The sequence below is a fragment of the Bubalus bubalis genome, chromosome 24, assembly GCF_019923935.1.
Source record: "Bubalus bubalis isolate 160015118507 breed Murrah chromosome 24, NDDB_SH_1, whole genome shotgun sequence".
In the NCBI taxonomy this organism is placed as follows: domain Eukaryota; kingdom Metazoa; phylum Chordata; class Mammalia; order Artiodactyla; family Bovidae; genus Bubalus; species Bubalus bubalis.
This window is the reverse complement of record NC_059180.1, coordinates 2,229,060-2,253,809: the sequence shown is the minus strand read 5'-3', so window position 1 is coordinate 2,253,809 and position 24,750 is coordinate 2,229,060. Positions and strand designations below refer to the sequence as shown.

General features: G+C 38.6%; 1 protein-coding gene across 2 annotated transcripts in view; it reads right to left on the bottom strand.

Annotated features, from left to right (window-relative positions):
- The window catches only part of SDK1 (sidekick cell adhesion molecule 1), a 628,823-nt gene that overhangs the window by 580,300 nt on the left and 23,773 nt on the right, over positions 1-24,750 (bottom strand). The window lies entirely within an intron of this gene.

Below are 24,750 nucleotides of genomic sequence, written 5' to 3'. Positions count from 1 at the left end.
CCAAACCAATTTTCATAATATTGTTCTTTCTGAGAAAGCATGCATTAATACAAGTAAAATGTTTTAGCAAAATAAGGATTTTCAATACTGATTCAAGAGGAAGGATACCAGAAATGCCAAACATGGGTACAGCTGTACGAATTTAACACATTGTTAACACTACCAAAAAGGTTAACATAGATGACACTGCAGAAAGATAACACCCACATTTCAGAGTTTCGTAATCCTTACGCTGGGCCAGGGGTTGGCAAACTGAGACCAGTGGGACGACTGTTTTTACAAATAAAGTTTTACTGAAACACAGCTGTTCTCTCCAATAGTCTGGCCACCTGATGTGAAGAGCCGACTCAATTGGAAAAGACCCTGATACTGGGCAAGATTCAGAGCAGGAGGAGAAGGGGATGACAGAGGGTCAGATGGTTAAACGGCATCACTGACTCAATGGACATGAGTCTGAGCAAACTCTGGGAGACCGTGAAGGAAAGGGACGCCTGATGTGCTGCAGTCCATGGGGTCGCAAAGAGTCAGACAAGAACAACAACAAAGCCACTCTCTCATTTACATATCATCTAAGGCTATTTTCACACTACAAGTGCAGAGCTGAGCAGCTGTGATAGAAACCATCTGGCCACAAAACCTAAAACACTTATCACCTGACCCTTTACAAGACAAAATTTCCAAATCTATTCTAGACCATAAAAAGATAGCTAATAAAATATTTGGGGCTTCCCTGATAGCTCAGTTGGTAAAGAATGCACCTACAATGCAGGAGACCCTGATTTGATCCCTGGGTTGGGAAGATCCGCTAGAGAAGGGATAGGCTACCCACTCAAGTATTCTTGGGCTTCCCTGGTGGCTCAGCTGGTAAATAATCTGCCCGCAATGTGGGAGACCTGGGTTGGGAAGATCTCCTGGAGAAGGGAAAGGCTACCCACTCCAGTATTCTGGCCTGGAGAATTCCACGGACTGTATAGTACATGACGTGGCAAAGAGTCAGACACGACTGAGAGACTTTCACTTTCAACAAAATATGTGCAAAGCAAATAAAACTTTTATGCACTTAATACAATAGTTTTAATATATAAGATAAAAACAAGGAGAAATGGAAAGCTATGAGACAGATAAGTGTACACTCAACACATTTGGAATGTTCACAAAAATTACCAAATATTAGTACAAAAGAATATATTCACAAATTCAAAACAACAGAAATTATATAAACCTTTGCAATGAATGTAATGAGATAAAATTAAAACATGGCTACAAAAAATTTTCAGATTCAGATTCAGATCAGTTGCTCAGTCATGTCCAACTCTTTGATACCCCATGAATCGCAGCACGCCAGGCCTCCCTGTCCATCACCAACTCCCGGAGTTCACTCAGACTCACGTCCGTCGAGTCAGTGATGCCATCCAGCCATCTCATCCTCTGTCGTCCCCTTCTCCTTCTGCCCCCAATCCCTCCCAGCATCAGAGTCTTTTCCAATGAGTCAACTCTTCGCATGAGGTATGAAGCTTTAGCATCATTCCTTCCAAAGAAATCCCAGGGCTGATCTCCTTCAGAATGGACTGGTTGGATCTCCTTGCAGTCCAAGGGACTCTCAAGAGTCTTCTCCAGCACCACAGTTCAAAAGCATCAATTCTTTGGTGCTCAGCCGTCTTCACAGTCTAACCCTCACATCCATACATGACCACTGGAAAAACCATAGCCTTGACTAGACGGACCTTTGTTGGCAAAGGAATGTCTCTGCTTTTCAATATGCTATCTAGGTTGGTCATAACTTTCCTTCCAAGGAGGAAGCGTCTTTAAATTTCATGGCTGCAGTCACCATCTGCAGTGATTTTTGGAGCCCCCCAAAAATAAAGTCTGACACTGTTTCCACTGTTTCCCCATCTATTTCCCATGAAGTGATGGGACCAGATGCCATGATCTTCGTTTTCTGAATGTTGAGCTTTAAGCCAACTTTTTCACTCTCCACTTTCACTTTCATCAAGAGGCTTTTTAGTTCCTCTTCACTTTCTGCCATAAGGGTGCTGTCATCTGCATATCTGAGGTTATTGATATTTCTCCCGGCAATCTTGATTCCAGCTTGTGTTTCTTCCAGCCCAGCATTTCTCATGATGTACTCTGCATATAAGTTAAATAAGCAGGGTGACAATATACAGTCTTGACGAACTCCTTTTCCTATTTGGAACCAGTCTGTTGTTCCATGTCCAGTTCTAACTGTTGCTTCCTGACCTGCATACAGATTTCTCAAGAGGCAGATCAGGTGGTCTGGTATTCCCATCTCTATACTAATTTACTGAACTTTAAAACCTTACTTATAAATATGTTTTGGGTAAAGAAAAAAAAGGAAAAATTTTTATTTCATTTATACATAAATAACAATTAGAGCTTATAAAATAAAGACTGGGAAACAGTCAAAGCAGGGTCACAAGAAAATCAGAAGATGAAATACATTTATTTAGAAAACACACGAAATTTTAGTCAGTTTTTAGCTCAGAAAATGAGTCAGGGGGATGGGGGCACTCATAGATAAATCCAAAGAGGAAAGCAGAATAAATTATCAAAGATAAAAGAAGAAACTAATTAGAAAATAAAACAAAAATGCCAAGACACTTGAAACCTAGGTTCTTTGGAATGACAAACGAAACTGGCAAAGTCTGATGAAGAAGAAAGAGAGAACATCCAGATAAAACACTCCAGAACTGGAAAAGGAAAAATCCAGCTTTGAGAATGTTTCCACTTTAATTTTAAAACCTAGGCAAAAAAAAAAAAAAAAAAAAAAAAAAAAAACCTAGGCAAGATGGGTAAAATATTAGAAAAATATACTAGAAAGAGTACAGTAAGAATAAAGGAAAACATGAGCAGACCAAGTGACCACAGGAAGAACTAAAATATTAATAACAGTTAATGATGTAACTCTAAAAATTAAAACAGCACTAAACTCAGATGGTTTACAGGAGAGTTTTCCAAATCTTCAAGGAATAGATGATCCCCATGTTATATAAAATGTCTTGGGACAAAGAAAAGTATTTTTCAAAAGGCTACTTGACATATTTTAACAGACCAACACTAATTGAATTCATAAACATGATAAACATGAGAAGAGAAACTCAGAAATAACACTTATGAACACATGTAACTTTTAAAAAATAAAGTATTAGGATATAAAAGTTAGGCAAGTGTTGTGACCATGTAGGGTTTATCCAAGGTATATAAGTATAATAATATTTAATAATTATTTAATATTCCATTATTTAATAATAATGGAAAAAAGAAAAGAACCCCAATGAATTTATTGTAGTACTCTATTAGAGAAAAAAACATTGTTATCAAATAGAGGCTGCAATATCATTTGATGATACCCAACTCTAATTTCTAACAAAAATGCTTAGCAAATTCATCTCAAGGGTTTATACCAGAAATTTAGAGAAAATTTTATATGTAATGGTCAAATATGAGGGGTATCCATTAAAGGAAGACTGAAACAAAGAACTTAGGTTTATCTGCTAATACCCCACACCCAAATACTTGATTTGGGTATTGCAACTAGAGACAGAAATATAGAAGTATAAATATAGGAGAGGAATAGATAAGGTTTCATAATTCATAAACAATAGTAAAGGAAGACTGAAACAAGGAACTTAGGTTTATCTGCTAATACCCCACACCCAAATACTTGATTTGGGTATTGCAACTAGAGACAGAAATATAGAAGTATAAATATAGGAGAGGAATAGATAAGGTTTCATAATTCATAAACAATAGTAAATCAGAGGAAATCAACAGAAAAATAAGAAATTTTGGCAAGTGGACACATACATAGTCAACACAAAAATCAATAGCTTTCTTCCACCTCCAAAATAGTCAATTTAAGAACCTAATAGAAAAAAGTAACATAAACACTAAAGTGGTATAAAAGTAAAAGAAACATTTAAGATCTTTATGACAAATGTAAAACTTTACTGAAGAACATAAACAAAGCCGAATAAACAAAAAGATACACTCTGTTCAAGAATGGTAAGACTTAGTATTGTAAAAATGTCAGTTTCTAACAAATTTATTGATAAACATAATCCCTGGCCCAGAAACTTGACCAATTAATCCTAAAACTTCCATAGAAACTTAAAACATGGAAGAAAGTTTTTTTTAAAAAAAAACAATGAAAGAGTTTGAGCTATATGAAATAATAAGAAGCCAAAATAGCATTATATTAAAGAGTAAAAATAATACAGGAAGAGAAACAGCGATTAACTAGACAATTTAAAAGCTTTGAAATCATGAATATCATTGTTGCCATCATCATCATCATAGCTAACATTTCCTTGGCACTTACTATGCGCCAGGCATGGTTCTAAACTTAATGCATAGATTAGCTCATTTGTTTCTTACAATAATCCTCGTTAAGTAGGTACATTTTTATCGTTCTCACTTTATAGCTGAGGAGACTAAGACTCAGACAGGTTAAGTACTGTGTCTAAGACGCCATAAGTCGTGCCTGGCAGATGGAGATTCACATCAGCATATGTGACCACGTAACCAGCACATCTCCCTGGTGCAGTGCCACATAGTTTATGGAGGCTCAGAATTTTAAAAGATAAAACTTTCCGTCACTGGGCATGCTTAACCTCTTCCTCTTAACACACCTCTCCAGCTGTGCCCTTCTGAACCCTGCCCTGTGACCAGGCGGCTGACCTGTCTGGACTGCATTAGCGGGCTTCTATGATTTCCAGTTGGTTCCCAATGGGGAGGGAGGGTAAGTAACTAGGTCAAGGTATTCATTCTGGCCCTTGAGCCTCAACTGTCTTCCTCCACGCACACCGGCTCTGTTTCTACAGGGTTGCCACAGAGTTCTCAATGCCTCTTGGCAAAATGTCCCAGCTCCTCTCAGGTGGCCCTCTCCACATCTATTGTCCATTCCCACTGACCTCCCTATAGGCCTACTGAGGAAAAAAACAGCTGTTACTTGCTCCAGGGTATGGCAGGATTCCTTTCAGTTTCTTTCCCTCAACTGCCACAATTTGTTAAAGTCTCTTTATTAAACTCTTCAAAAACTATCCCTGTTTACTCACCCAATCTGTTTTCTGCCAGGACCCTGACTGATACACTGAGACAGAATCAGGTAATCAAATCAGCTATCCTTTGGGGGAAATAAATAGTTAAAGCATACCTCATATCAATCACAAGAAATATTACAGACATACTGAAGATCAATATATTCAAAACAAACTATATAAATATTAATAGAAGGTAAAGGGAAAATAAATATTTTATAACCCTGGGTAAGAATTCCTTCTTTACAAAGACACAAAACTGAAAACATATAAGAGAAAAACAATGAATTTAATGACACCGAAATTTAAATTTTTGTGTGACCAACAGATTTGGCAGACAGAACTTGTAACATAAAAAAGGATTAATAATTAAGACATGTAAAGGATGTCAAAACATCCATAAAAAAGGTAAACCACACAACAGTAAAGCGAAAGAACACATTCTAGCAGACACACTGCGAGACCACAGCGATAAATGCGCAGTGATTCTACCAGACACACTGCGAGACCACAGCGATAAATGCGCAGTGCTGGTGTATGAAGAGAGACAGGCTTTACTTCATGACAGATCAGACACCCGAAACACGTACCTACTGACAACAATTTAAAATGTTAGATGAAATACTTTTTAAAAGGTATTCCAAAATGTATCTCTGATCAGGCAGAGTGTAAGAAACTGGCAGGGAAAAAAGTGAAAGATATACTCCAGGAGGGCAGTGGGGTTTTACCATCTCTCTGAACTCTGGTGGCCCAGAGCTTCTGATTTGATGACTGCATGGGGCATCAGAGATAAGCAGTAAAGTCCACGGTTGCAACAAGGGGGTAAGCTCAAAAGAGACTTCTGAATACAGGTGGAATCACAAAGTCCTTTGCCCACAGTGTAAAGGTGAATGAGAAATAAACCCCTGAACAGAAGAAAAAGGCAAGGACACAGGTCTGAGTTACTGTTTTAGAAGGGAAAGCACATCCCTGAGAATTTCTAACCACCAGGGGGCCTCATGCAGGTCTGCGGCCCAAATTCCCTCTACACTACCAGGGAAGTCCAAAACAATAGCAACCTAACAGATTTTAACTGTACCCTTCAGGTAGCTATGCCCCCAGGCAACTGGCAAAAGCAAATACAATCCCCTGTGGGGGAAAGCAGCTTCAACCTGGATTCAAAGCATTACTGAAGGCAGCAAACAGAAACAGGTAAAGGATTAGCAAGCAATCCACACAAGATAAAATGTACATCGTCAATAAACAGAAAACACAGAAAAAGTTGCAGCCTCACCAGGAGTAATCAGAGATATGCAAATAACAAAACGTGATATCACTGCACCCAAATATTGGCAAAGTTTATAAATCTCTTATTAGGTGCACCCAAGGATGTGGGAAAATTGAACGCTCTCTCACATGTTGCTAACTCATCCATTGTTCAGCAAAATATTTACTGAGCTTCTACCTGTACCTGGTATTATTTTGGCGAAAACACAGAGTCTGTTTTGAAGTTTACATTATAGCAGCCAGAGTCAAATAATAAACAAATAACCATATGGTGAGGGCAGAGGGTTAAAGGCTATAAAGAAAAATAAATCAGGGTAAATACCCAGCACAGAGGTCTCAAACATTTCCTGTGAAAGGCCAGACAGTAAGCATTTCAGGTTGTAGGAAACGACCTCAGTCCAGACAGCAAGCATTCTAGGTTGTAGGAAAACGACCTCAGTCGAAACTTCTGGCATTCCTCATTTCACTGCTTTTCACTTTATTGCGCTTCACAGATACTGTGTTTTTTATTACAAATCAAATCTCCATGGCAACCCAGTGTCAAGCAAGTCTATCTATGCCATTTTTCCAACAGCATTTGCTCACTTTGGGGCTCAGTGTCACACTTTGGTAATTCTCATAATATTTCATTATATTCTCATAAAATTTGAAACATTTTCATCACTATTATATTTGTTAGGGTGATCTGCGATCAATGACCTTCGATGGTACTACTGTGGTTCTTACGGGGTTCCACAGCCCATGCCCATATAAGACAGTAAGCTTACTCGACAAATGTCTGTTCTGACTGCTCCAGGGAGTGGCCGTTCCCGCCCCTCTCCCTGTCTTTGAGCCTCCCTATTCTGAGACACAACAATATTGAGATTAGGCCAATTAACAACACTGATAATGGCCTCTGGGTGTTCATGTGAAAGAAAGAGTCACACCTCTCTCACTTTAAATCAAAAGCTAGAAGTGATTAAGCTTAGGGAGGAAGACATGTCAAACTCTGGATAAGCCAAAAGCTAGGCCTCTTGTGTCAAACAGCTAAGCGAGTTGTTAGTGTAAAGTAAAAACTCTTGAAGAAAATTAAAAGTGCTACTCCTGTGAATACACAAATGACCAAAAAAAAAAAAAAGTTAAACAGTCTCAAGCTGCCATGGAGAAAGTTTTAGTGGTCTGGATAAAAGATCAAACCAGTCACAATATTCCAGTAAACTAAAACCTAGTTCAGTAGGAGGCCCCAGCTCTGTTCAATTCCATAAAGTCTGAAAGAGATGAGGAAGCTTGTGGAAGAAAAGTCTGAAGCTAACAGAAGCTGGTTCATGAGGCTTAAGGAAAGAAACCATCTCCATGACACTGAACTGTGAGTTGAAGCAGCAGGTGCAGACGCAGAAGCTGTGGCAAGCGTACACCATAGGAAACAGAAAATAAACTAATCGAGACTCCTCAAAAGCTTTTTCTTTGCAATAAAATATACAAAGAAAGACGAATATTTGAAATTCCTTTTATGTTTATAGCTTAGCTCACAAAGCAAGGGAACTCCTTTTCAAAGGATAACACAAGTAAGCGTGAAGCATAAAGATGGAGCACCAAGCCAAAGCAGCTTACACTGGCAGCCCAGAACCAAGAACGTCTGCTTTCATGACCGTACAACATACAAAAGACAAGACCCGGGGCCCATACTAGGTGAGAAACTACAATAGAGCAACTAAAGATCCCTACTTCCTGTGAAAAGATAAAGAAGTCTTTTTTTCTGGTCTTAATTCTGGATAAAGGTGGTGGGGGTGTCTGAATTTTAATCACAATTGACTCTAATGAATGACTGAAATCTAAGTTTACTCTATCTGGATGGTCCAAAGCATACACTATTATTGTTTAGTCCCTAAGTCATGTCCGACTCTTTGCCACCCTGTGGACTTGAAGCCCACAAGGCTCCTCTGTCCACGGGATTTCCCAGGCAAGAATATTGGAGTGGGTTGCCATTACCTCCTCCAGGGGATCTTCCTGACCCAGGGATTGAACCCATGTCACCTGCATTGGCAGGCAAATTCTTTACCACTGAGCCACCAGGGAAGCTAAAGCACTCCAAACACAGAAATTAATTTGAAGTAGTCCCACCATAGTAGCTGTCCCAAAGGAAGAGAAAAGACAGTTGCCTCCAGAGAAAGTCAGCTCATGACGCAATCTTCACATTTTTACAATTAAAATCTTCATACACACAAACTTAAAATAAAAATAACGTATGAGAAAAGCAAGCATTGTAGTGAGGGTCGATGCATAAAGCAAATGTGATCATGAGACTCACTAACAAATTTAGGATACACAGAATTTTAAGATATTGAAAACAAGCCAAGATACTCAACATGTTTTGAAAAATAGTAGGCAACTTGAAGTCACAGGAAAGAACCAAGAGAAAAAGTATGACCAAGCACACTTTACAAAGGAAAAATACACCTTCCAAAAACAAACAGAACTAACTGAACAGCAAGTTAGATATAGTTGAAAAGAGAACTTTTGAAGCAGGAGATAGAAAAGAAGAAAAGTAACTAGAATGTGGAATAAGGCAAACAGAAAAAAAATTTTTTTAAAGTTCAAAGATGCAGAATAGAGAAGTACTAATACATGTAACAGGAATCGTCAAAGAACATGCAGCGAAGATATAATGACAGAAAATCTTCCAGAGCTGATGACAGACATAAATCCTCAGATTCAGGAAGCACAACAAATCCCAATTCAATGAAGATAATTACAAAGAATTCACACTTCAGCACATTACCATGAAACTTTAAAATACCAAAGTCAAACAGACCATCTCAGCAACAGCAAGTCAATTTACAGAGAATTCTCATCAGTAACATTGGGAAGTCAGAAGACAACAGAAAAGTCTATGATACAGAAAGAAGATAACTGTTAACATAGATTTCTACATCAAATAAAACTCTTTCAAATACAATGCAAAAATAAAAATATTTTAAGGCAAACAAAACCAAACGATGTCAAAAGGAATTTCTGAATGATATATACTTGCAAACCCAGAAGGATGGTCTGAGAATGCAAGATGAAGAGCTGGGCACAGCAAATAGTAAACACACAGTTAATCCCAAACCATATAAAACAACAATAAAGATACTGCATTTAGGATTAAGAAAGAAGAAGAGATAGAACTAAATACACTGGAAAACAAGAATGTAGAAGAGAAATGACCAGAATTAAGATCATTTAGATCTTGGGAGTGGTAGAGTGAAGTCTTTACACTTTAAATATGCACATTAAACCTTTAAGAGTAACTGCAAAACTAACAGAAAAATAATTTGTTAAATCTAATGGAGTGGAGGAAAATAGGAAAAGTTTTTACAACGTCAAACGGGGACAAAATAAAATGGTGGAAATACAGTGGTAAAAAACGGCTCCAAATATATCAATAATCATAGCAGGTATAATTGTTCTGAATCCTCCAACTAAAAACAAATATTGTCAGACTAGGTAAAAAAATAGAAATCCCCATTTGTAATGCTTACAAGAGACACAAGGCACAAGCATAGTGAAATACAGAAAGGTAAAGAAAAAAGATACACCAGAGAAACACTGAGAAGTCTGATGCAGGTCTTACTGGGCTACCCCGAGCCGAGCTGCCTCCTTTCTGGAGGCTGCAGGAAAGGACAGCATTGCTTGCCTTCCCAAGCTTCTATGGTGTCCGCCTCCATTGACCCACCTCTCTTTCCATCTGCAAAGCCAGCAACAGCTGATCAGGTACTTCTTACACCGCACCTCTCTGACCTCATCTCCTGCCTCCCTATCCCACACTGAAGGGACCCAGTCATCACACCACATGGCTGGCAAGTGGTGGAGGGCATTTTTCAACCAAAACCACTGACTCAAAAACCCAGAATCTTCCTCTGTCCTTCATTGCTGTGAATATATACGAATAAGAAAAGCTAAGAATACACATGGATTTGGAAAAATAGCCTGAGAAAAATAAATGTAGACAATACAGTGGTCTAAAATGATCACCTAGTTTCTACCACACTAAACATTATCCTGTATCAATGTGTTAGCACCTTATTTTAGGAACTAGGGTCCTACGTTTAGGAAAAAGAAGCTAGAAGTAGAATGATAATTACAAAGATGGAATGAAAAAAAAAAAAGCAAGAATTGAAGATATGCTAGTAGCTGAGCCTAGAGGGAAAATGTAGCAGTAATCAATGAGCATGTATGAGTGAAAGCCGCTCAGTCGTGTCTGACTCTTTGCGACCCCATGCACAGTCCACAGAACTCTCTGGGCCAGAATACTGGAGGGGTTAGCTTTTTCCTTCTCCAGGGGAGGAGCACATGTGAGCATACAAATTCAAAAGGCTTCTCTAAAATTATTTAGGATTGCCAACATCTGACTTCATGCAAGAGTCCTATCTAGAGGTGGGTGGTCCCTCGGTTAAAAACCCTACAAAGCTATTCTTCAAATCAGCCTAGATTTTTATTTATACTATGTAACAACTAGGAATAGTGCATACAACACAAATCTACAAGGATTACTTAAGAAGTAAATTTATAAAGCATTTTTTAAAGGCGCAAGCCAAATAATTACAACAAGCATTAAACACAATTTCACTCCTCATTTTCCACATGTTCTAAATGATTCCCTGGTTTGGGAAAGGATTTGGGATGGAATCAACTTTCTGAGAGGCAGTGGGAAAGGCTTGGAGAAGGACATCTGGGTTTGAGGTCTTTTTTCATTTACTGCAGCAAATTATTTCACTGATTTCAGGTGTGTTTTATCAGCTTCGATCAGACAAGCCTGACCTACGCCACGGGTTTCTAGGTTTCTGTAATGCTCTGGTAAATGGGTATATACAAAAATATTTTTAAGCCATACGGAGCCATTCAAATAGAAGGGATAATGACACTAATGATGTTGATAATGATGGAGAAAGATGAGTAGCAGAGAAAGAAGAACAAAGGTGGAGGAAGGGAAAGGGTCAAATAAAATGAACTTTCATGTTATTACATCAATAATACTTATGAGTGTCTCTTCCTCAGGTTTGCCAACAACTAAGACTTGTATATTACCCCATGTTCTTATGGCACTACTATTAACTAGCTGTTTAACTTAGGCAAGTCACTGGTCTTAACTTCTTCAAACATGGAGTAATTTAAGCTCAGGTTCTAAGTTCTCATAGTTTTCTCAGTTCAGTTCAGTCGCTCAGTCGTGTCTGACTCTTTGCGACCCCATGAATCGCAGCACACCAGGCCTCCCTGTCTATCTCCAACTCCCGGAATTCACTCAAACTCACGTCCACTGAGTTGGTGATGCCATCCAGCCATCTCATCCTCTGTCGTCCCCTTCTCCTCCTGCCCCCAATCCCTCCCAGCATCAGGGTCTTATCCAATGAGTCAACTCTTCGCATGAGGTGGCCAAAGTACTGGAGTTTCACCTTTAGCATCATTCCCTCCAATGAACAGCCAGGACTGATCTCCTTTAGAATGGACTGGTTGGATCTCCTTGCAGTCCAAAGGACTCTCAAGAGTCTTCTCCAACACCACAGTTCAAAAGCATCAATTCTTTGGCACTCAGCTTTCTTCACAGTCCAACTCTCACATCCATACATGACCACAGGAAAAACCATAGCCTTGACTAGACGGACCTTTGTTGGCAAAGGAATGTCTCTGCTTTTCAATATGCTATCTAGGTTGGTCATAACTTCCCTTCCAAGGAGGAAGCGTCTTTTAATTTCATGGCTGCAATCACCAACTGCAGTGATTTTGGAGCCCCAAAAAATAAAGTCTGACCCTGTTTCCACTGTTTCCCCATCTATTTCCCATGAAGTGATGGGACCAGATGCCATGATCTTTGTTTTCTGAATACTGAGCTTTAAGCCAACTTTTTCACTCTCCACTTTCACTTTCATCAAGAGGCTTTTTAGTTCCTCTTCACTTTCTGCCATAAGGGTGGTGTCATCTGCATATCTGAGGTTATTGATATTTCTCCTGGCAATCTTGATTCCAGCTTGTGCTTCTTCCAGCCCAGCATTTCTCATGATCTACTCTGCATAATAAGCAGAGTGACAATATACAGACTTGACGTACTCCTTTTCCTATTTGGAACCAGTCTGTTGTTCCATGTCCCGTTCTAACTGTTGCTTCCTGACCTGCATATAGGTTTCTCAAGAGGCAGGTCAGGTGGTCTGGTATTCCCATCTCTTTCAGAATTTTCCACAGTTTATTGTGATCCACACAGTCAAAGGCTTTGGCATAGTCAATAAAGCAGAAATAGATGTTTTTCTGGAACTCTCTTGTTTTTTCCATGATCCAGCAGATGTTGGCAATTTGATCTCTGGTTCCTCTGCCTTTTCTAAAACCAACTTGAACATCTGGAAGTTCACAGTTCACATATTGCTGAAGCCATAGCTTTCTAGTGCTCCACAAACTTCACTTCAGTAAGACTGATTTTTTTTTTCTTAATTCAAACAGTAGTATCCTATTTATTTCAAGGCCCTGTGATAAGGAAGTAACCATTTTTAACTAAATATAGAACTAGTCATTATCAATTATAATTACTCTGCTAAGATATAAAAATAATTTTATGTATTTGTTCCCTCAAAACATACTTATATATTTAGCTTGTATTTTTTTCTAACTTATTAGCTTCGTCCTTCTAATTATGTAATAAATCTCTTCAGACAGAAAAATGATTAATTCTTCTAATCTCCTTCCCAGTACCTAGCAACACACTAGGCATATGCTGGATGCTCAATAGAATTTACACAAAATGTGTAACATGTATAAACTCAATTGTTCTTTATCATCCTTCCTCTTTCAGCAAAAGGTGTTTTGAAATTGTGAAAACGTAATAGCTAAAAATGGAATTTTGTGGATATCTAAAAAACAAGAGATGCAAACATTGACAAACCTTTTGCCAACAAAAAAGTAGTGCAGGGAAGTATGAATTCACTAACTGAAAACACAGTGGAGAAGGGGACATGGACAAAGGATAGAAAGCACTCGTGTTCACTGTAGCACCACTTTCACATAAGCCGAGATACAAGAGGGGGAGATCAAGATTACAGAAGGGAAAGACTGAATAAACGCTCAAGACTACAGCACACGCCTCACGTAACGGTGATTGTGGTTATAAATAATTTGAAGAGTTTGATTTTTTTTTAAAGAGGAAAAGAGCCTTTTTCACAAATCAAAAATACTTCAATGTTTGTTTCAGAGAAACTTCACCTTACAATTGAAGGTTAAAGTCCCAGAGTGTTTCATACTGGTAAAATCAGGCAAGTTTTATATTAAAAACAGAAAGCCAAATGGACTATACAAAGTAAAGACCCATAACGCTCGTTTTGTTCTTGGCTAGTAAAAAGCAGTATTTTATTTGTTTCTTTGCAATGTTACAGTCCTTCTCTTGAACACAAACTAAGTTGGTCTATGTAAATAAGTTGACATGAGTTTCTTATTCTTGACTTACTTCTAACATTTCAGACAAATGAAAACAAAGTATAAATATGTGAAATAGAATTTCTCTGAATTAGTTGAAGAATCTAAATTGACTGCTTATATTGATGACTTTATTAATGAACCCTTACTTAGCATGGTTTTAATTACCTGTAGTTTGAGGATTAACACATGTTAAAAATTACAGTGTGAAATGACCCAGTTTACAATATCTGGAGATAATAATGATTTTGTCAAGAGAAACAAGGTCTAATAAAAATAATCCAGATTCCTAATACCACTTACTGACAATCACAGCTTTATATCATGCTAAAATTACATACTTATCTCCTCATTAGCAACTAATCTCACTGACTCTTTTTGCCAAACCAATTATGAGAAAATTTTCAGGCTCAAAGCAATTAATAGGACCCTTGGACCTCTCTCGATCTTCTCGTGACTCAAGTAATTAGCACACACTTGTACAGGAAATCCAAATTGTTTTCCTAAACTAATGAATGAAATGAAGGACATCAAAATGTTATCAACTGACAGCAACAAAAGTCCTAATACACCAATAGTCCTCCAACAGATAAAATAACTGGAAGATGCTGGCAGGTTATTTTTGGTCAACCCAGACTATTTGGGGGTATAAATGAGGAGGAAGGAGAAGTAGTCACTTATCAAACACAGCAAACTCTTTATGTAATAAAGGAATATTTTATAGGCAATGCTTTGTATATTAAATAGCTTCTGGGTTCTCCCAACTCTTTAGGCACATAATGCAGGGTGAATACATTATTACAGCAGAAATTTGCATTTATATGATACTTTCTTCCAGGCAGCTCAAAATGGAAGAACATAAGGCTAAGCCATTTTCTCACAATTTCATAAAAAGCCTGGAATTTCTGAAAAGAAATTTGGAAAGCTTGATTCTCCTGTCGGTCCCTTATTTTCTGTGTCCTTTCAACCATTCATTTCAGAAATCAGACTGTAATCCTTCGTTAGACTTCATAGTTTCCTCTCCTTTCACAACCCCAAACTCAATAAAGAGTTTCCACTGTACACAGTTACAGCTTTCTCCCCAAGGTTTTCTTACTGACAGAAAGAGAGGCTCAAGGCAGACTTTTTTCACAGACATATTTTATGTTACAGATTAGCAGCTCATTAGCCACCCCCAGCTCTAACTTTTTAAAAGGCTAAATTAATCGTCTTAAAATGAAACTTAGTTTGATTACAGACTTTATATTTCTTTACTAAAACTGAGGCCCTACAAGACATCTTAGTTATATACAGTGTTTTGAGGACAGTACTTTGACTCTGAAGCCCATTGCCTGTCGGATCCTATACCCGTTAGATTTGCTCCTGGTAAATAGTACAAACCTAGAATCTGACAAAAAATAAGCACTCTCTGTATATTTGTTTAAAATGAGGAAAGGGGGTTGGCTTATAAGTTTCTGAAATTTTTCAACTCAACTCAGAAAAGCCCAGTTGCAAATTCCTCCAATGACACCAGGCCCCAACAAGGCGGAAAACCATTGGAACCTTGCTAGTCTCTGTCCTCATGGACATGAGGAGTGTTAAATACCGTAAAATTAATGAAAAGATGTTGCTTCTGGCCATCAATATTATTGCATAAATTCTGAGCTTGAGATAACATTAAAAATATTCTCTCATACCAAGTCAAGCAATTCTCTGAAATCTCTAACCAATGACTAAGCCATTGATCAGCACATTACTTTCCTATGTCCTAATTCAGAGAAGCTTCACCTGATCTGAAATCTTGGGAAGCACTTTCCATTTCCTTGGGAGAATGCCTGGCAGACTTCCTTTTAATCTCCCTTTAGATGAAGCTCTCTGAAGATCAAAGGGGCCTCGCTCAGGCAGATGCGTTTTGCTATCAGTGGCTAAGAGGGAAAAACAGACTTCAAGCAAACTGCTCAGAGAATCCTCAAATAATTAGGCATTAAATGGAGAATACAAAGACTTCAGAAATGTAAATGGATAAGGGAAAAGCATGGCATTGACACTTACCAAAAATTTTCTTTGAAAAACCAACCTAGAAATAGGCCCTACCTGGAAAACTAAATCACAATTAAGTAGACAAGCTCTTCAAAAATATTTTAAAATACTGAAGAAGTATACATAATCTGATGCTATTTCAGTTCAGTTCAGTTGCTCAGTCGTGTCCAACTCTTTGATACCCCATGAATCGCAGCACGCCAGGCCTCCCTGTCCATCACCAACTCCAGGAGTTCACTCAAACTCACGTCCATCGAGCCAGTGATGCCATCCAACCATCTCATCCTCTGTCGTCCCCTTCTCCTCTTGCCCCCAATCCCTCCCAGCATCAGAGTCTTTTCCAATGAGTCAACTCTTCGCATGAGGTGGCCAAAGGACTGGAGTTTAAAAACACCCAGGACTGATCTCCTTTAGGATGGACTGGTTGGATCTCCTTGCAGTCCAAGGGACTCTCAAGAGTCTTCTCCAGCACCACAGTTCAAAAGCATCAATTCTTTGATGCTCAGCTTTCTTCACAGTCCAACTCTCACATCCATACATGACCACTGGAAAAACCATAGCCTTGACTAGACGGACCTTTGTTGGAAAAGTAATGTCTCTGCTTTTGAATATGGTATCTTGGTTGGTCATAACTTTCCTTCCAAGGAGTAAGCATCTTTTAATTTCATGGCTGCAATCACCATCTGCAGTGATTTTGGAGCCCAGAAAAATAAAGTCTGACCCTGTTTCCACTGTTTCCCCATCTATTTGCCATGAAGTGATGGGACCAGATGCCATGATCTTTGTTTTCTGAATGTTGAGCTTTAAGCCAACTTTCTCAGTCTCCTCTTTCATTTTCATCAAGAGGCTTTTTAGTTCCTCTTCACTTTCTGCCATAAGGGTGGTGTCATCTGCATATCTGAGGTTATTGATATTTCTCCTGGCAATCTTGATTCCAGCTTGTGCTTCTTCCAGCCCAGCGTTTCTCATGATCTACTCTGCATAATAAGCAGAGTGACAATATACAGCCTTGAAGTACTCCTTTTCCTATTTGGCACCAGTCTGTTGTTCCATGTCCAGTTCTAACTGTTGCTTCCTGACCTGCATACAGATTTCTCAAGAAGCAGGTCAGGTGGTCTGGTATTCCCATCTTGTGAAGAATTTTCCACAGTTTATTGTGATCCACAGTCAAAGGCTTTGGCATAGTCAATAAAGCAGAAATAGATGTTTTTCTGGAACTCTCTTGTTTTTTCCATGATCCAGCAGATGTTGGCAATTTGATCTCTGGTTCCTCTGCCTTTTCTAAAACCAGCTTGAACATCAGGAAGTTCATGGTTCACATATTGCTGAAGCCTGGCTTGGAGAATTTTGAGCATTACTTTACTAGCATGTGAGATGAGTGCAATTGTGCGGTAGTTTGAGCATTCTTTGGCATTGCCTTTCTTTGGGATTGGAATGAAAACTGACCTTTTCCAGTCCTGTGGCCACTGCTGAGTTTTCCTAATTTGCTGGCATATTGAGTGTAGCACTTTCACAGCATCATCTTTCAAGATTTGAAATAGCTCAACTGGAATTCCATCACCTCCACTAGCTTTGTTCGTAGTGATGCTTTCTAAGGCCCACTTGACTTCACATTCCAGGATGTCTGGCTCTAGGTGAGTGATCACACCATCGTGATTATCTGGGTCATGAAGTTCTTTTTTGTACAGTTCTTCTGTGTATTCTTGCCACCTCTTCTTAATATCTTCTGCTTCTGTTAGGTCCATACCATTTCTGTCCTTTATCGAGCCCATCTTTGCATGAAATGTTCCCTTAGTATCTCTAATTTTCTTGAAGAGATCTCTAGTCTTTCCCATTCTGTTGTTTTCCTCTATTTTTTTGCATTGATCGCTGAGGATGACTTTCTTATCTCTTCTTGCTATTCTTTGGAATTCTGCATTCAGATGTTTATATCTTTCCTTTTCTCCTTTGCTTTTCGCTTGTCTTCTTTTCACAGCTATTTGTAAGGCCTCCCCAGACAGCCATTTTGCTTTTTTGCATTTCTTTTCCATGGGGATGGTCTTGATCCCTGTCTCCTGTACAATGTCACGAGCCTCGGTCCATAGTTCATCAGGCACTCTATCTATCAGATCTAGGCCCTTAAATCTATTTCTCACTTCCACTGTATAATCATAAGGGATTTGATTTAGGTCATACCTGAATTGTCTAGTGGTTTTCTCTACTTTCTTCAATTTCAGTCTGAATTTGGCAATAAGGAGTTCATGATCTGAGCCACAGTCAGCTCCTGGTCTTGTTTTTGTTGACTGTATAGAGCTTCCCCATCTTTGGCTGCAAAGAATATAATCAATCTGATTTCGGTGTTGACCATCTGGTGATGTCCATGTGTAGAGTCTTCTCTTGTGTTGTTGGAAGAGGGTGTTTGCTATGACCAGTGCATTTTCTTGGCAAAACTCTATTAGTCTTTGCCCTGCTTCATTCCATATTCCAAGGCAAATTTTCCTGTTGCTCCAGGTGTTTCTTGACTTCCTACTTTTGCATTCCAGTCCCCTATAATGAAAAGGACATCTTTTTGGGGTGTTAGTTCTAAAAGGTCTTGTAGGTCTTCATAGAGCCATTCAGCTTCAGCTTCTTCAGCATTACTGGTTGGGGCATAGACTTGGATTACTGTGATATTGAATGGTTTGCCTTGGAAACGAACAGAGATCATTCTGTCGTTTTTGAGATTGCATCCAAGTACTGCATTTTGGACTCTTTTGTTGACCACGATGGCTACTCCATTTCTTCTGAGGGATTCCTGCCTGCAGTAGTAGATATACTGGTCATCTGAGTTAAATTCACCCATTCCAGTCCATTTGAGTTTGCTGATTCCTAGAATGTCGACATTCACTCTTGCCATCTCTTGTTTGACCACTTCCAATTTGCCTTGATTCATGGACCTGACATTCCAGGTTCCTATGCAATATTGCTCTTTACTGCATTGGACCTTGCTTCTATCACCAGTCACATCCACAGTTGGGTATTGTGTTTGCTTTGGCTCCATCCCTTCATTCTTTCTGGAGTTATTTTTCCACTGATCTCCAGTAGCATATTGGGCACCTCCTGACCTGGGGAGTTTCTCTTTCAGTATCCTATCATTTTGCCTTTTCATACTGTTCATGGGCTTCTCAAGGCAAGTATACTGAATTGCCATTCCCTTCTCCAGTGGACCACATTCTGTCAGATCTCTCCACCATGACCTGCCCATCTTGTGTTGCCCCACGGGCATGGCTCAGTTTCATTGAGTTAGACAAGGCTGTGGTCCTAGTGTGATTAGATTGACTAGTTTTCTGTGTATGGTTTCAGTGTGTCTGCCCTCTGATGCCCTCTTGCAACACCTACCATCTTACTTGGGTTTCTCTTACCTTGGGCGTGTGGTATGATGCTATTTACTGCATCTTAATTTCTAAAGAATTTATGATGAAATCAATTGATAGAAAATTCCAAATTTAAAAATCAGCCTCTACATAATCACATAATCAGAAAAATCTATCTTTAGACCTAAAAACATGCTGTTACTGAGTGTTTCATGAAAGTGAAAGTGTTAGTCACTCAGTCATGTCTGACTCTTTGTGACCTCATGGACAGTATCCCACCAGGCTCCTCTGTCCATGGAATTCTCCAGGCAAGAATGCTGGAATGGGTTGCCATTCCTTTCTCCACAGGATCTTTCTGACCCAAGGACTGAATATGGATCTCCTGTATTGCAGGCAGAGTCTTTACTGTCTGAGCCACCAGACTTTATGTAATTAGAGAAAAGCTCTCTAATTAGAGAGGGATGGTATGGGGAGGGAGATGGGAGGGGGGTTCAGGATTGGGAACACGTGTACACCTGTGGTGGATTCATGGTGATGTATGGTAAAACCAATACAGTATTGTAAAGTAATTAGCCTCCAATTAAAATAAATAAATGTAAAGTAAAAAAAAAATAAAATATTTTTGAAAAAAACTAAAAAAAAAAAAAAAAAAGCTCAAATTGTGTAAACAGCCCCCAAAATTCCATAAACTAATTTGTTTTTAACCTTCTGGAAAACATTTTATTAGGCATTGGAAAAATCATATTTCATTAGTACTAAAAGAAAATATTCTTCTCTGAAACAACATGAATATCACATGAAGTAAGAATAAAGAAATGTTGAACATTTATCTGAAATTGTCTCACAACTTGAACTTGCCTGGTGACTCAGACAGTAAAGAAAATGCCTGTAATGCAGAAGGCCAGGTTTGATCCCTGGGTCAGGAAGATACCCTGTAGAAGGCAATGGCTACCCACTCCAGTATTCGTGCTGGAGAATCCATGGACAGAGGAGCCTGGCGTGTTACAGTCCATGGGTCACAAAAAGTTGGACACAACCAAACAACTAACATACTTGAACAAATGATTCTCTGTGTTTTAATTTTTCCATTCAAAAATATTAAGATAATTTTTCATTTCTTGAATATTTATCATTATAAATGACTGAGGCAAAGAACTGCTTAAAATCCACAATGAAAAAAATACAGTAACAGTGATCATTATGTCACCTACGTATAACAATTAGAAAGCCAGAAAGCCTAAAAATTATACAAAAGCAAGATCTCTAATAAACCTGTGATGCATTTTCAGATTTTTCAAGCACTGTTCCATTGCATTAGCTAATAAATAAACAAAGTCTAATGCTAAGGAAAATTAAGTTTTCATTTGGAGAAAAAGTTTTAATTAAACACTGTCCATTTACAAATTTTACTGTTTTCAATTGTCAGCAGTTTTTAAAACCATTTTTCTACCATAAAAGTAATATGTAATTAATTTTTTTTTTTTTACTGATTCACTAAAAATACATGCTGTCCATGAAGCACAGAGCAAAGTATAAAGAAATAAAAAGTATCCCAAATTCTACCACTCAGGTATAACCACATTTATCAACATATGGTGCCTGTACTTAAGATCTCATTTATCAACTACATGTATGTTTTCACATATATTATATGCATATGGAGAGAGACAGAGGGAGACAGATTTTTACCAGCATACTTATCAAAGGAACTAAAGACACTAATGAAGAAGAATTGATGGTACATAATGTTTACCATGGATGATTTGTAAATACTCCCAACTCTAAAAAGTCAATGCCTCCAGTCATTTCACATCAATTTAAACACACAGTAAATCATTAGTCAAAATCCTAAGCTAGGAAAATTCCCTTTATCTTGTTCAGTTCAACTCTGCTATGGAGAAGCGGGGTGGGGGGATACTTGCTGTAATCCTCTTGACAGATTACCACAATCATTTGGATAGTTCTGCCATTACTAGCAAATGCTACAGTAGAAAGGAGCCAGTTATTATTTTATGTGATAAGCAAGAATGACAAGCAATTTCACATGAACTGTGGATATGGAACATGGCTCAAAAAACAGATATCCTCATTCTGAGCTAAGAGTGGCTGAAGATGGGTAAACCTGCCAGAAACAGGGCAAGGCTGAGTTCACAGCCCAAGCTAAGGAGTCCAACTGACAAGACATAACCCAACTGAATTCTCGAGGTTAGGACACAGCTAGGTAAGGATCCTGTCTGTGAAAGAACAAAACTCACTTTGTTCTCCAGGCGAGTACTGAGAATGTACCCAGCACCCGAGAGCAAGCGCGAATCGATGTTGCCGCTCACTCCCTGTTGGGAGTGATGTTCCAATCACTCCCTGTTGGGGCAGCAGCGTCCCTGATGAGCCCCTCGCTGTTCCGCGCCCTGCAGAATACAGCTCCCGGAGCTGGTGTAAAAAGCTAGGAATCTGCCTGAGGACCCGCAGGCCCTCTCCACACCCCAAGGACTAGACAAAAGTTCCTTTCCCAAGACTGTTCACGTGTTAAATCATGACTGCCACTGTGCCCAACAGTCCCATTCTACGAGGCAGAAGTCAAGGAGTCGCCAGTAACAAAACCTCACCTCAGACAGCTGCCCACGTGAGGAGAGAAAAACCACCACATCCTGAAGTAGCACGTACAGGGATCTGTGTATACGCTTTACAATCAGCCCAAGGAAACAGGAGCGATCAGAAATCACTACAACTTTTATTCAGGAAGGCCAAGGGCCATGTGAACATATCCAGGGTTTGGTTAATATAAAATTCTCCTCACCAAGCTCCTGTGGTTCGTTGTATATATATTTAGACCTATGGCTAGCTCATCGTTGATTCCCCAGAATGCGCCATGGTAGACTGTAAAATGGTTCCATAAACACCAAAACCATGCTCTAAGCTGGCTCACCAGGCACTCCTTCCAGTCCTTCCAAGTCCTGCGCCTGAATGGTCAGATAAGCGAATGATAAGAAAAAAAAAAATGGGACTACCTCCCTTCCTGGACCTTTCCTATCCTCCATTAAATGGTTAATCAGGAAGAGTATGTTTCCAGTACATGGGGGGCTTGATCCCCCCAAAAACATCATACAAACCTCAGCAATTAGAGGGGTGGAGAGCCAGTCAAAAAGAAAGTGTCCATAGCCATCACATGACAGGAAAAACCAATGGTCAGGGACACCAGAGTATCTCTACTAGAAATATCTCTTCTCAGGTTTAGTCTTCAATTGCTGAGGTCTCATATTATACTGAGATTATTCATTATGCTTTAAGTACCTACTTCTCCTAATTTTCCTTTGTTGGTTTAAATAGCTTCATTCATAGTTGAGTTTGCATGTTATAAAAATGATGGGAAAAATTATGACAGTTTCTGGAGAATGCCATCCACTGACATAAGTGGGAAACTGGACAGGAGGGCTCCGCTTCATCCCAGAAGCCGCGCCGGACCACCATTCGGAACGGCCATGAGGGCTCATCCGCAGAACTCTACCAGTCACTCTGAAGTGGACGCCCAGTTCCAGCTTGCTTTGGGATCTCCCGCATCGCAGCCTCATTTATAGAGTTGCCTCCACCACTTTCACATTTTCTGACACAACCTCTGTAGGAGTTCGGGCCCTCCTTTCAGAACTCCTCCTCCAAGTGTACCTTCAGCTAGTAATCATTTTAGCTTCAAAATATTCAACTATGAATATTTTTCAAATATGATACTATTATTAGTTCAGTGTCAAATATGATACTTACAGTTTCAAGTATGATATTATTAACATAGTTCAACATCAAATCTAAAGGAAAAACATCATATAAATGTATATTTTCTCCAGTTAAGGATGAATTTAATGCACAGTATAAAGTCAAGACTTAACTTGACTATAAAAATCTGCTATTAAAAACTTGAACTGAGAAATGCATTAAAATTGAAATATGTTTCAGCCAAAATACTTTATATGTGTGTATAGATACACACATATGTACACACACCATAAATGTTAAACACATACTGTGAAACAAGCAGTAAGCAAATACTTACCATATTATAAATATTGCTTTAAAAAAAAATAACTTTTCTTAAAAAAAAAAAACAGCAATTGATAGGAAAGACACTTTAAGTTTTAACTTTTATACCTGGCTTTAATAGAGAAAAACAAGTTTCTCTGTCCCAAAAAAGTGCTTTATATACATGAAATGTGCATTTCTATGTTTTCACTTCACAGAAAAATGTATCAGTATAATAGTACTCAGAAATAAGTACATAAAAGATTTTAAAATAATTTTCACAAATGATAAAAAAGTCATAGTTTAAAAATACTAAAAGGCATTTATTTGTTTTTAGATCAAAGCTATCAGAAAGAGAGGAATGTTTTACACCTGCATGGCTCTTTGAGTTCAGAAGCTCCAGAGATGGAGAAACGGCGCTGAGCACAGATGCCTGGAGTGGGAAAAAGAAGAACTATGAGGCCTACACCCCTGGAATGAGGCCTACACCCCTGGAATGTCAAGTTCAGGTTCCTATCATCATTAAATATAAAAATTACAATAGAAAGAGTAATATACAAAAGTCATGGATTAATAGATATAGTACTGTAGGGACATCAGTTGTTCCCAAGTCCATCTACGGACAACATAACCCCATTCAAGTCTTTGCAGAGTATCTGTGTGTGTGTGATCTGACACACTGATATACAAACTTACATGGAAATACAGGAAGGCCAACACTGACCAAAATAGTATCAGAGAGGAACAAATGTAGACATTTTCATTATCAGATATAAATCCCATTTATTAAACTACAATAATTGAGATAGTATGGTAATAGTGCACAATAGACGAGAGAGAATGATAAAACAGAATCTCTATTTGCTTGAGCAGAAGGGCGAGTGCTAACACACGGGCATCCGCTTTGCGACACGCGTGACACTGCGGTGCGCTGCAGGCTGGATGAGCACAGTCACAATGACGCTCTGTCAAACACATAATATGCAAGAAATGACTTTTGTACTTTCTCATACTATATATAACAACAAATTCCAGACAGACTGTATACTTATAGATTATTCTATTTCCTATCAGTACTCTGAACATAAATGTGATTTACAAAAAAGAAAAAAAAAGGAAGAAAAAAGGAAGGCTCTTGAAAATAATAATGGATTAGCAGACAAAAAAAGCAGGAAAGTGGGATGATCAATGAAGGAAATCTCCCTGTGTATAGAACAAAAAGAAAAAGACTTGTAAAAAGAAGAGCAAAAACAGCTAGAAGATAAATCCACATTTAACTGCCAAATAGAATTCATTTATAAATTCATTCCATATTTATTGTACAGAGTACTTCATTATAAAGGCAGGGTACCAGGCACTGGGGTAAAACAATGAGAAGAAGAGATAAAAAATCTCTCTAGTTTTAGAGTTTATACTCTAGCAGAATCTCATAAAGTAAGAAGAGGGACATAAGATGAAAGATATTACTAAAGAGATAATATTAGACATTTTCTGAAAAAGGATGAGTTTCCAGATTAAAGTAGCCCACTAAGACCCAGCCCAATGCCACAACCACATCAAGTCTATTGACGCAAAATTTCAAAACATCCAAGATAAAGAGATATCCTAAAGTATTTATCTTCTTATATGTCAGATACAAGAATTAGGATGACATCTGA